This window comes from Caretta caretta, chromosome 8 (genome assembly GCF_965140235.1).
Source record: "Caretta caretta isolate rCarCar2 chromosome 8, rCarCar1.hap1, whole genome shotgun sequence".
Lineage (NCBI taxonomy): Eukaryota > Metazoa > Chordata > Testudines > Cheloniidae > Caretta > Caretta caretta.
The window spans coordinates 40,544,891-40,562,245 of NC_134213.1; the positions used below are offsets into that span (position 1 = coordinate 40,544,891).

Below are 17,355 nucleotides of genomic sequence, written 5' to 3' on the forward strand. Positions count from 1 at the left end.
ATTCTTCCATAAGATATATCAAACCAGCAACAAAAGTAAACTTTTGTTTCACCACACTGGCTAACAAGAAATCAGAACAGCAGTTTCCTCAGGCATTCCAGTTTTATGTCACCACCAAAAACATTGGATTCAGAGATGAGTAGCTCTTTACAACCAGTCTCATCAAATAAAAGTTTCTTCTGATCCCAAAGAACCAGCCATACACCCAGGTCAATATATAACTCAGATCTTACCCAAAATTCGCGCTGATGCCAATCTTTTAGTATCTAAAACCTAAAGATTTATTCATAAAACGAAAGAAAGAAAAAAGGTGAGTGTTAAAATTGGTTAAAGGAATCAAATACATACAGTAATTGTAAAGTTCTTGGTTCAGGTTTGTAGCAGTGATGGAATAAACTGCTCGCTAAAGTCAAGTCTCTGGCTGCTTCCAAATCATTGGAAGGAACTCAGTCCATTAGTTAGAATTCTCCCATTAGTAAAATCCTGAGGTTTGGGCAGAAAGGAGGCTGGAGCAGGGCAGAGGCAAATGGGAGGCGTTTCCAGGGCCTTTTATATCTTCTGCCATGTGGAGGGAATCACATTGTTCTTACTGTGGAAAAGTACAGTAACAAGATGGTGGTTGGAGTCATATGGACAAGTCACATGTCCATGCATTTTTGCCTAGTCATTGCAGGAAGCCATTACCTATACTTCAGATGGAACGTTTGCAGGACAGTCCATTCGTATAGATGGACATCTCCCCTGGTCCATTGACAGTTAAGTGTTTCTTGATTAGCCAGTTAATTTGAATAGTCCCTTCAAGATGGGCAGGCTAAATACCTTGTGGATGTTACCTGTATTTCAAATGTTTGCTCCTGGGGTATAGAGCCCATACTTATAACTTCAAATACAAAAGCAATGCATGCATACAGATAGCATAATCATAACCAGCAAATTATAACCGTTTCATAGACACCTCACTTGCCAACCTTTGTACAAGATTTGTTGCAAATATATAACAGTGGTTGCAACAATGATCAATATGGTCATATTTTTAATCAGATAACATCACATACACAGCTAGCAACTTGGCTATAAGGATCCGTATTGAAATAGAGAACAGTATTGGGAAGCAAAATGTCATCTTTAGGTTTCATAAGCAACACTTCATTGAGATGAAAGGGGCAGATCACACCTCTCAGAGGTATTGTTTCAGACCGGTACAACCTCAGGCAGACAGCACTGCCTCAGGTGCACATGGTTCAAGGTTTTCTTCACGCCCATTAAAGCTAGAGACATAACTGGAAGGTGTTAATGGCTGTCACCAAATGACTCTTTGATCTACAGCTCAGACACAGACCTAATTAAAGCCAGTGGGAGTGCTAACCACCATTCACACTGAATGATGAAGCAATTTAATGTCCTTTTGTGTAGTGATAGCTGAAACAATAGGAAGCCACTGCCCAAGGCACTGAGCCTCACAGCAAAGCCAAACACAAGCTAAACCATGGGGTTCACAGGCTTTCCCTAGGATTGATTGCAAATTCAGTGAGTAGGGTGTGACAAGTCCACCCCCCCCACGGGTGTTACCTGGAACTGGGGTACCGCTGAGTCCTCTAACCCAGCAGCCTGGGCTCCCTCTCACACTGTGCTGGTTTGACAAGCTGCAGACACTCTCCCAGTCTTACACTTCACCAGCATCAGCACAGAGAGGTACGCACCCAGCTGCAGTTACAAGCAGGCTCTCTGACTAGCCATTGCACAAACCAACACTAGAAAGGCTAAAGCCAAGGTCCCCAGGCACGCACCCCCTCTGGAGCATAAATGCTAAATTATACCATCTTGTGCTGCACAGGGAACTGTACAGCGAAAGCTCCTAGAGTTAACCCCCATATCAATGTGGAGAGCAATATGCAACAGCTTCTCTGAGCTAAGATTCCCAAGCTCTTCACTCCAACTCACTGGTTTAGATAAAGCAAAAACAGGTTTATTAGCTACAGAAGATAGATTTTAAATGATTATAAGTGATAGCAAACAGATCAAAACAGATTACATAGCAAATAAACAAAAAATTAAAACTAAGTCTAAGATACTAAAAAGATAGGATATGAATTAGCAAACTCTCACCCTGGCTGATGATATAAGCTGGCTGCAGATTCTTAAGGCACAAGCTGCACTTGCTTTACAGCTTGGAATCCCCAGGTCTTTCATACACAGGCTAGAAATTCCTTTAGCCTGGGTCCAACACTTTCCCCATTTCAGTCTTTTTTCCTCAGGTGTTTCCAGGAGTCTTCTTGTGTGAAGTGTGAAGAACAACAGATGAGAGGGATAGCTCAGTGGTTTGAGCACTGGCCTGCTAAACCCAGGGTTGTGAGTTCAATCCTTGAGGGGGCCATTTAGAGATCTGGGGAGTTGGGGATTGGTCCTGCTTGGAGCAGGGGGTTGGACTATATGACCTCCTGAGGTCCCTTCCAACCCTGATATTCTATGATATCACTCCCTACCTTATTTAGCGTTAGCATACGGCGGGAACCCTTTGTTTCAAAACTTGGTTCCCAAACCGGTTTGTGGAAAAATACTGTCATCCCAAGATGGAGTCCGGAGACATGTGGTCTGGTCACCTGCCTTCATAGTGTTATCGTTGCCATTGCTTACAGGCTGGCCAAAATGCCCACAGGAAGGTTAAGGAATTCCACAGTCCATTGTCTTTGCTGATGGGCCATCAGCCCCAGCTGACTTCTTCATTGTTGTACCTGAAAGGCTGGCTGTGGGTGTTTTTCAGAGTAAACCCATTTGAAATACAGATCCCTAGTCAATATTAATGACTTCAGATACAAAAATAATACATGCATGCAAATAGGATAATCATATTCAACTTTTCCCAATGACACCTCACTTGACTTATCTTGTACAAAATGCATCATAATTATGTCATAAATCATATCATAATAATAATAATATTCCTATGATGAATGTGGACTACAGTGTCACATATGTAAGTATTAGGCCTTTGTCTGCAGCCATACTGTAAGGCCTAAAGCCTAAGGCCGTCGTCTGAATTTGAATCTTTCATTCAAAGTTGCAAAACTGACAGACACTTTTTGCCAGACACAAGTAACTAGTGTTGTTTGGCTTTGGTATTTAGCATTTAACCCTTAAGGTACCTCAATGCTTTATAAAGTTCAATATCATTTTAAAGACCAAAGTCGTGGCTGCAGCAGGGCAGTCAAACCCAGGAGAATGGGGAGAAATTCTGGATTTTTTTTTTAATTTTTATTTTTTTTTTTTTTGTAAAAAAATAGTAGATAAGAGCTGTAGTAAAACAATAAGAAATTAAAAAAGACAGTGCCCCTCTGGAGCAACAGCAGGGGTGAGGTGCACAAAAAAAGAAAAGAGAAAAAGCAACATTAGAAACACAGCCTTAAGGTGGGTCTGAGTAATCAGACTGTCACTTTGATAAAGGTACATGAAAACTCTGTGAGCACAAAAGAAACAGTTACACCTTTTGTAAAAATTGATATGGCTAATATAATGTTATAGAAGTTAAGCTATGAAAGGAATGTGCATTTTTCCCAGGACATGTGCAGTGTATATTGTAGCAGGGGTAAAAGAAATGCAAACAAAACATGCTACTTAATTAAAATCCTATTAGGGCTCCAAAGGGATCCAAAATAGGTTGTGTTTTCTTTTTCAGATTGCTGTGTGTTTTGGAAGCAGGAGTTGAAAGTGAAAAGAAATCAAAACTCTGGTGGAAGTTGATTGTGTCCCTTTTAAGACTGTCTCTGAGCTGCTGATGGCTTTGGGTCCAAAAGCAAGCCAGAAAGGGTCTGTGTTAATGCAAATTACCTAACTGATAGAGGCAGGAGAGAACTGCCCATAAATGGCAGCACAAAGGAGCTGCAGATAATGAACATACCTGGTCAGCAAACAAACTACCTGAAACCAAAAGGCTCAATGGAAAAGAAGTCAAACCTAAAAATAAGAGAGGGACAGGTTAACCATAAGTAGAAAAAATATACTTTTGTTTTGGTGTATGCAGTGCTGAAATCTGAAGACAGGTATAAAAGAGGTCTGCTTATATGCATGACACCCCGACCTTTTAATTCACCAAAACCCAAAGATATAATTAAATTAAAAAACCTATGCAAAAATTTCAAGAGAACATTGAACACACTGGCCTTAAAAACAAATTGTCTAAAAAAGGCATGGTATAATAAGATACTTTAAATAGATTTGATGTTAATATTAAATGTTGGTATAAATTTAATGTTAATAAGTACCCCTGTAACAATGTGTAGTGTGTATGATTTTTGAAAAAATCTTTAAGGTCATATGGTAATGATGCTTCTCAGCTATTACCTGTGAATAAGCTTAAAGCTTAGCACAGCAGAAAATATATTACAAACTTGGTCTGCTGTATAAGAAGAGAAACTGAGGTACACCACCTCATAAATTTAATAACTGAGCAGTGGGATAATTTCCCCATAACCCATAAAAGATAGAAGCCATTGAAACCTGGCCTGCGTATAGAACAAAAACACAGGGAAGTATGCAGATAATTCCTCTGTTTTGCCTGCAATCAGCAAGGGTATTTGTAAAAGAAAGGGATATTTTAAGCAATAATCTTCCACCCCAAAAGGGGTAGAAACATGTTCTTTTTGTCTTTCATAAAATCAGGAAAAGCTGGTACCAGCTGAAGAGCAACCCAGAATACCATGGATCTACTGTTGCGACAAATATTGTGTTTTGTGTTTTGTCTTGTGTTGTTTGTCTTGTTGCTAGCATTGTTGTGTATTGTGTTACAAAAAAAGAAAATACTGCATTAGGCAGAAAAGGATTAATAAGCTTTTTAACTGTATTTAGAGAAACCTGTGTTGCAGACAGGGCTGTCCCTACCCATAGGCAAAATATGCAGCTGTGTAAGGCACCAGGAAATTTGGGGCACCGAGGCCAGAGCTGGATTCAGTGATTTTGGGGGAAGCAGAATCAGGGCAGAAAACTCCTAGCCCATGATCTCTTTTTGGCCCACAGCCTGAACTTGGCCTGTAGGGTTTATTTTTGTTGTCTGGAGTAAAAGAAAATGAAATGGAATTTCTGATCCATTCCTCCTGATAAATACTTGTATTATTGTGTCAAGTGAGTGAGAAATTCCCAAGACATCATTCCTGGTCTACAGTACCCACTGCAGTAGGGCAGGGCTGGACGCTGGTCAGCACCCACTGCAGGGGGCCAGGGCTGGGCGGTAAGGGCAACTACTAGAAGTGGGCCAACACCCAAATATATGTATATGTCTAATATGTGATTCTAAATGGCAACAACTGGCACCTATTATCCAACCATCTTCCCCCTCCCCCAAGAGGCGCCGTCTTTCTAAGTTGCCAGGGGGGTGCTCGACCCTTTCTCCACCCCAGGCCCTACCCCCACTCCACCCCTTCCCGCTCCACCCCTACACCACCACATTTCGCCCCAACCCCTGAGCATCCCCTGCCCTTGCTCCTTCCCCTACCCCCAGCACCTCCTGCAAACCGCTGAACACCACTGTGGATGGGAGGTGCGGGGAGAGAAGGGGAGGAGCTGATTGCAGGGGTTGCTGGTGGCTGCTGAGCACCCACTATTTTCTTTCCGTGCGCAATGGCCTGTGATGGGATGTTAGATGGGGTGGGATCTGAGTTACTCCAGAGAATTCTTTCCTGGGTATCTGGCTGGTGAATCTTGCCCACATGCTCAGGGTTCAGCTGATCGCCATATTTGGGGTCGGGAAGGAATTTTCCTCCAGGGCAGATTGGAAGAGGCCCTGGAGGTTTTTCGCCTTCCTCTGTAGCATGGGGCACGGGTCACTTGCTGGAGGATTCTCTGCTCCTTGAAGTCTTTAAACCACAATTTGAGGACTTCAATAGCTCAGACATAGGTGAGAGGTTTTCTGCAGGAGTGGGTGGGTGAGATTCCGTGGCCTGCATTGTGCAGGAGGTCGAACTAGATGATCATAATGGTCCCTTCTGACCTTAATATCTATGAATCTATGAGTCTAGAGTCAGTGCCTATGTCCCGCCCCCATGTGTTGTTCCTCCCTGAGGTTGCAAGGGTGCTATCACAAAGGGGAGTCTGGGTGCTCCTACAAACAAAGGCCAAAAGTTGCTAAAAAGGTGCCCAATATACAGGCACTTAAATAAACTGCCTAGCTCCCCACTGTGTCAAGCATCTGCAGCTCTTACGGACTCTGCTGGGAGCTCCTCAGGGCTCAGTCAGGCCATAGGTGTTGGCACCTGAAAATGGAGCTCACACTCGAACTTCAGGTGCCCATTTTTTGAAACTTTTGGCCAAAATTTTCAAAACAAACTTTGGGGTGGTTTGTGCACGTGTCCTGTCTCTCCCTACGCACCACGTACCTGCCAGTGCGGTGTCCCACCCTGAGTTCAGGTTATGTCTCTGCAGCAAAGTGCTGGGGAAGGACTAGATTTCCCAAGCTAGTCTGAACTCAGCTAGCACAGATAACAAGAGCAGTGAGTCCGTACAGCGTGGGTGAGCAAGCCCAGTACATACCCATGATCTGTGCCAGGCTTGCACTACCTAGAATCCAATGCCAGCAGGGACCATAGTGATCATCTAGTAAGTCTGACCTCCTGTATAGCACAGGCTGGGGAACTGCCCCAAAATAATTTCTAGAGCAGATTTTTTAGAAAAACATCCAGTCTTGATTTGAAAAAAGTGTTTCATTGAGTTATTTACACTCCTTAGCCCTAATTAAAAGAACATATATTTTAATTTCAGTGCCTTGAAATTCCTCAAAGATCTGTGCAATGGTTCTTGAAATATGCTGGGAGCAGAATGCACACCAAATTGCATTCCTTTACATTTTTAATCTCCAATTGGTAAAAGTCACTAGCTTAGAGCTTGGCTCATCTACCTTTACTTGCCATAGTGTATGTGCTACATTTAATACGAGAGCTATTTTTCCTTCTTGGAGCTTAGGTCTTCAATAGTTAAATAATTAACTTCTTTAATAGTGTTCATAGGCTATGTTGCTATTTGAAGGGCTGATGTGAATCATGTGGATGAATGCATTTCTGAACTTTCTTTGGCTTTTCTTTCACAATCACAGAATTACCCCAGTTTGCAAGTGGCTTTGCCTTTTCAATGACTCCCAGTGTTTGCATATAAGCAGGTTTGATTTTTACTGTATTTTGTTGGGAAATTCGATTTTTCTTGATGTGAGGGTCACTGGAAAGACTGATCTGTTTGACCTCCAGTGGAGTTCTCCTTCCCTGGAAGACATTGTTTGATTTCACAGGTGCCTAGGCCTCATGTAAGCTCTCTGCACAGGGTGAATTTCACCCAGCATATGACAATTACACTTACAGAAATGTCTGTGTAAACAACTTCACCGGCAGTCATCTCTTTAGCCTAACACAGACAGAACACCTCTTACAACCTGGAATGTGATTGAATCACATGAGTTTTTTAATGGTCTTTTTCTGCAGAACATTTAACTTCACTGTATTACTAAGTGCATTGGACATGGGAGGTTGTGGGCGGGGTGGGACACAGAGAGAATGTGGGTGGGACCAGAAGTGGATCACTCTGTACAGGAGCTGGCATTTAGCAGACAGACAGTGCAGAAGAGCACCTGGCACTAGTGGTAGTCATTGTGTTTGAGCTGCCTCTTCATCCAATATTTGCTGCTACAGTTTTTGCATACTATTCCCCAGCGGCGGCTAACTCTGAGGGTCCATGTGGCTGGCCCTCTCCAATTAAATCTCCTCTTCTTTCTTCCTTTCTTTCTTTCAACTGCACAGTGGGGCGCACAGCAGGGCCTGGGAGACCCTGCCCTTTGCGGTGCTGCAGCACAGGTCAGTCAGAGGAAGGGCTGGCAGCACCAAGCAGCCCAGGGAGTGCGGCCCAGGGAGGGGTGCACCGTTTCACTCCCCCTTCCATTGAATGTGCAGCTCTGCACTGAGATCAGAGCAGGCTCATTGGCTGCCCTCTTGGGGCTCGTTCAGGGTAATCAAAGCATCCGGGGCAGATCTCCCTCCCCTCTGCAGGAGCAGCGCCAAGGGCTGGGGGAGAGCTGTGGCTTTGGGAGTGAGGAGCCAGCCAGCCTGTGAGGCCTGTGATCAGGGAAAAGGGGACGTGAGGAGTCTGTGACCTGGCAATGGGAGAAGGGCAGCTTGTGACCCAGCGGAGCAGTTAAAATGGGAAGGAGAAGGTCTGCCAGCTGGTGCAAGAGGGGCAAGGCAGAGAGCCCAATGTGGGGCAAACAGGCTGGGGAGCAGAGGTGGGAGCTATTGCTATCAGGGAGACAAGAGACCCATGCTAGCTGGCTGGTGGATTTTATTTGGGAGACCAGAAATGAAGTTCCCAGCCATGCCCACAGAGCACTTGGAGTGCTGCAGCCGCAGGGGGTTTAGGCTGCATGGTACCAGCTCTGCTCTTGCGGTGCCAATGGGGGCACTTTTGACAGGCCTGCAGCTGCCCTCCTTTCAATTCACACTCCCATTGTTACACCCACAGCTGCAAATCTGAGGCCTCTAACTCCTATTCTCTGTGCCACAGGAGCAGCCGCTCTGAGCATGTGGCCCATGATCTGCCGTGCTAGAGCTCCCACGGAGCAGCCAGTATTAACTTTTCAATCAGAAAGAAGAGATGGTAACTCCACCCCCAGGCTCCCTTGCTGGCGTCTGCACAGGCTCCTGGTCAGGCCCGTGGGAGCCACAGGATATGTCTGCACCGCGTTGCAAACCCAGTTCTGTGGGACCCGGTGTGATGGGATGTGCTACTCCCTGCTCAGTGGCACCTGCTCCTGGCCACTCTGGGAATGAGCTCCACCAGGGCGACACCCTTTCTGCAGCTGCACTCATCTCTTTGCCTCTCTCTCTCTCTATCTGCAGCTCCTCTCGTGTTCCAGGAGCTGCTGCTTCCTCTTCATGACTCGGCCCGTGGCCTGCTCACAAAGTGGTTTCGCCTTCCAGGGGCATCTTTCAAAGCAGCTTCAGGCAGCCCTCAGGCCCGCAGCCCTGTGTCACACCTGCAGTGACTCTGGCAGACTTTGTACCAAGCGCCCTTAGCAGCACCACTCTGTAGTGCCTGGCAGGGGAACCGAGGCCTGCCCTCTACTTGGGACTGCACTCCGGGGCCCTGTAGGTCTGCATCAAACCCACCTTACTGCTCTCACTCCTGCCCTTCCTTCTTCCTCACCTCAGGGAGAGGGACTGCCAGCTTCCTCCCTCCTGCCTCCCACAGTTACCAGCCTTCTGGTCTTATAGAAGCCGTGCCTGTTCCCTCACAGGCGAGCTTCCTTCTAATTAGCTCCCTCCACACAGCTGACATCTCCCCAGTTTGCAGTATAACTGGCTGATTGGGCCCACTTGGCCTAATTCAGTTCTTGCAGGGCCGGTGTGGGGACCACACCCCATCACACCCCGGCTGTGGATTCAGTGTTTCCAAGCCCGCGCTGGAACCTCCACACTGCATAGTAAACCTGGGTTTACAATTGCCGGCCCCAGGACTCCCAGCCGTGCTAATGCATCAATACTGCACCACACAGACCTTTTGACACGGGTCTGTGGCTTGGCTGCATCCACACTGCAAAACTACAGGGCTTGGTCCAAGTCACAGCAGGACCCGGGCTCTGACCCACCCCCCTAGTAGGCCCTAGGACCTGAGTCAGACTGATTTGTGTGTGGACAGAAGTGGGGGGCTGGGCTCAAATCTGAGTCAGAGCCCACTTAGTGTGCAGTGTGGACATACCCACAGGGTCTTGGGCACACTGAACATATTGGGGGCTTCTCCATTCCAGCTGCCCTTTATTAAGGTCAAGCTGAATACAGTGGTATTGGGGCTGGGGCTTATGCTGCCCTCAGGACACAGCACACTGAAAAGCCAGCAGGAGGGGACTGGGAGCCCGGCAGGGGGAGGGTCTCTCACTGTAGTATGGAAAGGTGCAGACCCCCGCTGTAGTGCGGTGCTATTTGTGTGGCATCCCATAGAGGGAGTCACAGCACGTGCAGTGTTTGAACTGCATTGCCTGGGGATTGACTATTTACTCCAACAGGCTTTCTGTGTCATGTCATGTGGCCGTCACCCCCATAGTGTGGAGGGCACGGCTGGGCTGGGCTGTGGAATGGGCACGCACGCATGGGATGTGCACAGCGTGCTCTCTCACCCACTAGCTCCTCCTGAGCTAGCTGGGCCCCTCCACCCGGCGGGATGCAGTAACAGAGTAGCCTGCCACCCCACCGATTTTCAGTGCTGCTCCGTGCCCAGCTCTCCCGCTGCCACTCACCATGCACCGCTCTGCATGCCCGTTCCCAGCCTACGTGGTCCTCTCTCCCTCCTTCCCCAGCGCTCCCAGCCAGCGCTCCTGGCCCTGCCCCGCACGCTGTGCCTGCTGTCTCTGGGCTCGGCGCCTGCCCTTCCCCCATTGCGCTCTGGCACTCTCACGGCTCACAGGAGCTCAGCTTTGACTAACATCCTCCCTGGCAAAGCCCCCGGAATCCTGAGCGACGCTTGGTCCCTGTTGCTGCAGGGCATTGCTGTTGCACTAGCGTTTGGTTCATGCTAAATTAATCTGCCTGTAAGTTCCATGCCGTTGGTTTTGAAGAAGTGCTGCGCTTCATTGTCATTGCGCTCCCTGGCAGCAGCTTTCCTCTCCGAGTCCCGGGGCTGGCACTGGGCTCATGGGAGCCGGCAAAGAGAGCAGACCGCCCCCCAACGCGTATTAACTCCGAGACTGCTGGAACGCTCCAGACTGTCCGGAGGACGCGAATCCCCCAGGGCAGAGGGGGATGCACTGGGGATGGAGGCCTCCGGAAAGCGGCTTGGGCACATGGCCTCCCCCTAGTTTGCAGCTGCTAAACTGCATTGCAAGAAGCAAAAGGTTCATTAAACTGGCAAATGTCCATGTAAGTTGTTGCTATGAGGGCTGCTATGGGTAACAACTGGTCTGTGCAAAAGTGACTGGGGGCCAGAGACTGGGGAAAGGAGGTGAGCAATAAGGAAAGAGAGGGAAAATGGGGGCTGAGGAAAGGGAAATGAGAAGTGGGGTTGGGAATGGAAGGGAGGCCAGGCTCTGGAGAAGGAGAGGGAGATGGGAATGGGGGGAGAGATGGGGGATGGGAAGGGAGGCGGCGGGGGATGGGGAAGTGGAGGTTAGGCAATGGAAAGGGGTAGATCTATGCGGATCATTATGGTAAGGAAACAGCATATGTGGTGGCCCCCTTTCTGCTGCATAGGATATCCCCTTGGAGATCATGGGTCCCCACGTGTTGTGTGCCATGGGTTATGTTACACAGTTGTTTTTAGGATATCTCAGTCATAGAATCATAGAATATCAGGGTTGGAAGGGACCTCAGGAAATCATCTAGTCCAACCCCCTGCTCAAAGCAGGACTAATCCCCAATTTTTGCCCCAGATCCCTAAATGTCCCTGGGTTTAGCAGGCCATTGCTCAAACCACTGAGCTATCCCACCCTCCAGTCATAGAATCATAGAATATCAGGGTTGGAAGGGACCTCAGGAGGTCATCTAGCTCAACCCCCTGCTCAAAGCAGGACCAATCCCCAATTAAATCATCCCAGCCAGGGCTTTGTCAAGCCTGACCTTAAAAACTTCTAAGGAAGGAGATTCTACCACCTCCCTAGGTAACGCATTCCAGTGTTTCACCACCCTCCTAGTGAAAAAGTTTACCTAATATCCAACCTAAACCTTCCCCACTGCAACTTGAGACCATTACTCCTTGTCCTGTCCTCTTCTACCACTGAGAATAGTCTAGAACCATCCTCTTTGGAACCACCCTCAGGTAGTTGAAAGCAGCTATCAGATCCCCCCTCATTCTTCTCTTCTGCAGACTAAACAATCCCAGTTCCCTCAGCCTCTCCTCATAAGTCATGTGTTCCAGACCCCTAATCATTTTTGTTGCCCTTCGCTGGACTCTCTCCAATTTTTCCACATCCTTCTTATAGTGTGGAGCCCAAAACTGGACACAGTACTCCAGATGAGGCCTCACCAATGTCGAATAGAGGGGAACGATCACATCCCTCAATCTGCTGGCTATGACCCCTACTTATACATCCCAAAATGCCATTGGCCTTCTTGGCAACAAGGGCACACTGTTGACTCATATCCAGCTTCTCGTCCACTGTCACCCCTAGGTCCTTTTCCGCAGAACTGCTGCCTAGCCATTCGGTCCCTAGTCTGTAGCAGTGCATTGGACTCTTCCGTCCTAAGTGGAGGACCCTGCACTTATCCTTGTTGAACCTCATCAGATTTCTTTTGGCCCAATCCTCCGATTTGTCTAGGTCCGTCTATATCCTATCCCTACCTGCCACCATATCTACCACTCCTCCTAGTTTAGTATCATCCGCAAATTTGCTGAGAGTGCAATCCACACCATCCTCCAGATCATTTGTGAAGATATTGAACAAAACCGGCCCCAGGACCGACCCTTGTGGCACTCCACTTGATACCGGCTGCCATCTAGACATGGAGCCATTGATCACTACCCGTTGAGCCCGACAATCTAGCCAACTTTCTCCCCACCTTATAGTGCATTCATCCAGCCCATACTTCTTTAACTTGCTGACAATAATACTGTGGGAGACCATGTCAAAAGCTTTGCTAAAGCAAGAAACAATACCTCCACTGCTTTCCCTTCATCCACAGAACCAGTAATCTCATCATAGAAGGCGATTAGATTAGTCAGGCATGACCTTTCCTTGGTGAATCCATGCTGACTGTTCCTGATCACTTTCCTCTCGTGTAAGTGCTTCAGGATTGATTCTTTGAGGACCTGCTCCATGATTTTTCCTGGGACTGAGGTGAGGCTGACTGGCCTGTAGTTCCCAGGATCCTCCTTCTTCCCTTTTTTAAAGATGGGCACTATATTAGCCTTTTTCCAGTCGTCCGGGACTTCCCCCAATCGCCATGAGTTTTCAAAGATAATGGCCAATGGCTCTGCAATCACAGCCGCCAACTCCTTTAGCACTCTCGGATGCAATGCATCCGGCCCCATGGACTTGTGCACGTCCAGCTTTTCTAAATAGTCCCTAACCACTTCTTTCTCCACAGAGGGCTGGCCACCTACTTCCCATGCTGTGTTGCCCAGCGCAGCAGTCTGGGAGCTGACCTTGTTCGTGAAGACAGAGGCAAAAAAAGCATTGAGTACATTAGCTTTTTCTACATCCTCAGTCACTAGGTTACCTCCCTAATTCAGTAAGGGGCCCATACTTTCCTTGGCTTTCTTCTTGTTGCCAACATACCTGAAGAAACCCTTCTTGTTACTCTTAACATCTCTTGCTAGCTGCAGCTCCAGGTGCGATTTGGCCCTCCTGATTTCATTTCTACATGCCCGAGCAACATTTTTATACTCTTCCCTGGTCATTTGTCCAATCTTCCACTTCTTGTAAGCTTCTTTTTTATGTTTGAGGTCTGCAAGGATTTCACCGTTAAGCCAAGCTGGTCGCCTGCCATATTTACTATTCTTTCGACACATCGGGATGGTTTGTCCCTGTAACCCCAATAGAGATTCTTTGAAATACAGCCAGCTCTCCTGGACTCCTTTCCCCCCCATGTTATTCCCCCAGGGGATCCTACCCATCAGTTCCCTGAGGGAGTCGAAGTCTGCTTTCCTGAAGTCCAGTGTCCATATTCTGCTGCTCTCCTTTCTTCCCTGTGTCAGGATCCTGAACTCGACCAACTCATGGTCACTGCCTCCCAGATTCCCATCCACTTTTGCTTCCCCTACTAATTCTTCCCGGTTTGTGAGCAGCATGTCAAGAAAAGCTCTCTCCCTAGTTGGCTCCTCCAGTCCCTGGATGGTTCAGAGACAACTGGCTGCAGTGATTTGATTCTCCAGATCACAAATCCCAGCTGTGTTGTTTGGTTGTAAGTGGCCAGAATACACATGGTATGGGACATTCCTGGGCTGACTGAGTGTACAAGCATGTTTCTGGTGTGGAGGTAAGATTGGGTTGCTGTGATCACTCAGCGCTTGGTGCTGAAGTTCGCACTCTGCTCAGGTTCCAAGCAGGATGTTGTGGGAGTGAATTCCATGGGGATGGCAGTCTGGCCAGGAGGAGGAAATGGACAAATTTTAGCAAATATTTCCCTGGATTTTTGTAGTGGATGCCAATGCTTTCCCCTAGCCATCTGACCAAGACCCCAGGAAAGCCAGGTCTTGAGAAGCAAGCTGTGGCTTGGCTTCAGGTTCCTGCTGTCAGTTCCCACAGTACTTCCCATAGGAGGGGAGCACATTTCAAGAGACCATCGGAGATACTAACTCTTGGGGCACTGGTCTTCTGCAACCTGCACAGGCACTAATGGTGGGTCAGAATAGTGGGGGAGGAGGACACGAGAAGCAAAGGGTAAGACTGAGAGAGGAGGAGCAAGTGAGAGGTGAGGGGTTTCAGCATGGGACAATGTAGCATAATCTATCAGTTCATTCTCTTGCCTCAGACCTGGCCAAGCCCCTCGCACAAGCCTCCAGTTTGTCTTGAAGCAGCATCTGTTTTCCACGTCCCACTGCCTCTCTCCTGAAGAATCCATGCCTATAGCAGGGGAGGCGCATGCCCTGCTAGCCAGTGACAACAGTTCCTAGATCACACCCTGCATGGGGCAAGTTGTCAGGAAGAACCAGGAATCTCTCTGGAGGGTGAATCGTGGAAACAGACGTGAGCCACACACCCTGTGTAACCCAAAGCCAGGATCCAGAACAGACCGGGAATGCTCTGGGATCATTAATGGGCCAAAAGCAGCTGGGACCTCCGGGTGTGTGTTTCAGCTGGAAGACAGCACCTCCAGCAAAACAGCACCCTGAGGGTGCTATTGTCAACACCACCTCACTCTCCTCTTGAGGATCCATAGCACAGTGCCCCGACACCACACAGGGTCACCACGGGGCGTCCTGGTTGAGCCTTTCTCATTCAGCCTGGGAGGCCCAAACAGGAGCTCAGTCTGAGGCACTTTGGCTGCAGACCATCTTCATGTCTTCCTTCTCCTTTAAAACTTGCATCGTTATGGTACCAGTGCTGAGCCCTAGCTGTCTAGCTTTCAGAGCAGCAAGGATGGTGGGATTTCTGTTGTTTAAACAATTGTGCTCTGGCAGTTTGCCCTCCTGCTACAGTTACAGTTGCTCTACAGTTTCTCAGGAGGGACTTCATCAAAGCCTGCTTGGACTCCTGATCGATGATGCTCACCAGTTCCTCTCTACTGTTGCAGCAGCAACATTCTCCCAGGGCCTGGGCGGGTTCCAGGGCGTGATGCACACCGGTCCCAGGGTGTAATGAGCCAGGGCAGTCTTACTTTGCCTGTCGTTAGTTTCTTGGCACTCAGGTAAGGCTCCTCAGGGTGTGATTCCTGGGCTCATCATTCGCTTTGTATTTGTTGATGGGGAATGTGCTGGCTGCCCTGCCCCAGAAGAGCAGCTGCTTTAGATGATACATTGCATCTTGATAATAGCTCACCTTAATTGATCACTCTCATTATAGTTTTCAGAGTAACAGCCGCGTTAGTTTGTATTCACAAAAAGAAAAGGAGTACTTGTGGCACCTTAGAGACTAACCAATTTTTCTGAGCATAAGCTTTCGTGAGCTACAGCTCACGTCATCGGATGCATACTGTGGAAAATACAGAAGATTTCCAGCACAAATCCAGGTTTTCTTCCCCCATCCCACAAACCCACTCTCCTGTTGGTAATAGCTTATCTAAAGCGATCACTCTCCTTACAATGTGTATGATAATCAAGGTGGGCCATTTCCAGCACAAATCCAGGGTTTAACAAGAACGTCTGAGGAACGGGGGGGGGGGAGGGGTAGGAAAAAACAAGGGGAAATAGGTTACCTTGCATAATGACTTAGCCACTCCCAGTCTCTATTCAAGCCTAAGTTAATTGTATCCAATTTGCAAATGAATTCCAATTCAACAGTCTCTCTCTGGAGTCTGGTTTTGAAGTTTTTTTGTTGTAATATCGCAACTTTCATGTCTGTAATCACGTGACCAGAGAGATTGAAGTGTTCTCCGACTGGTTTATGAATGTTATAATTCTTGACATCTGATTTGTGTCCATTTATTCTTTTACGTAGAGACTGTCCAGTTTGACCAATGTACATGGCAGAGGGGCATTGCTGGCACATGGTGGCATATATCACATTGATAGATGTGCAGGTGAACGAGCCTCTGATCGTGTGGCTGATGTTATTAGGCCCTGTGATGGTGTCCCCTGAATAGATATGTGGACACAGTTGGCAACGGGCTTTGTTGCAAGAATAGGTTCCTGGTTTAGTGGTTCTGTTGTGTGGTATGTGGTTGCTGGCGAGTATTTGCTTCAGGTTGGGGGGCTGTCTGTAGGCAAGGACTGGCCTGTCTCCCAAGATTTGTGAGAGTGTTGGGTCATCCTTCAGGATAGGTTGTAGATCCTTGATAATGCGTTGGAGGGGTTTTAGTTGGGGGCTGAAGGTGACGGCTAGTGGCGTTCTGTTATTTTCTTTGTTAGGCCTGTCCTGTAGTAGGTGACTTCTGGGAACTCTTCTGGCTCTATCAATCTGTTTCATTATAGTGTGTATGGCAACACCCATATTTTCATGTTCTCTGTGTGTACATATATATCTTCCTACTGTATATTCCACTGCATGCATCCGATGAAGTGGGTTTTAGCCCACAAAAGCTCATGCTCAAATAAATTTGTTAGTCTCTAAGGTGCCACAAGTACTCCTCATTCTTTTTGCTGATACAGACTAACACGGCTACCACTCTGAATCTTGATGCTAGTTGCTCACCTGTTATTTGGGTGTTTGGCTCCTGTAGGCGTCTCGGATGCAGAAAAGTGAATAACAACGTCATTCTCTGATTGTGATCCCACATGATACATCCCCTCTCTGTCCTGCGCAGTCCTCAGCCGGGGGAGGGAGCGGCTCTTAGGCTCTCCCAAGATGTAAAGCAGGGAATAGGAAGGAGGGAGGGGTATGTTCCTGTGAGAGCTTTTCCTTTGGCCCCTGGCTATTGTACTACATCCTTCCTTTTCCTTGGGGGTAGGAGGGGAGTCTGACTTTTATCAGAGCACTGAATCAGACCAGGTAATCCATCCCACAGCTGCTTCCTGCTTCTCCTGGGATAGTTCCCCACATGCAGGATGGAAGGAGAGGAATGAGACTCCCAGGCTGCTGAGAAATGCAGGCAAGTAATGATGCATGATGCCAATCCCCCTCCCCGGAAAACACACAATGCTTTGTTTCTGGTGCTAGACCTGGCTGCTTCCTGCTGCCTTGCAGCTCCCCCCGCCCCGTTCCCAGGCTAGTGACATCAGCATTCACAGCAAAGCAAAAGGCGGGCTTGGCTACAGCTCTGCTAATGGGATTCTGCAGGAGCACAGCTGTGGATCTAATTATCC

General features: G+C 47.8%; 1 long non-coding RNA gene across 1 annotated transcript; it reads left to right on the forward strand.

Annotated features, from left to right (window-relative positions):
• The first annotated feature begins 10,427 nt into the window (after window positions 1-10,427).
• LOC142072982 (uncharacterized) lies at window positions 10,428-16,017 on the forward strand. The gene is made up of 2 exons (XR_012669621.1): window positions 10,428-10,877; window positions 14,427-16,017. It is a non-coding gene; the product is annotated as an uncharacterized LOC142072982 (long non-coding RNA).
• The last annotated feature ends 1,338 nt before the right edge of the window (window positions 16,018-17,355 follow it).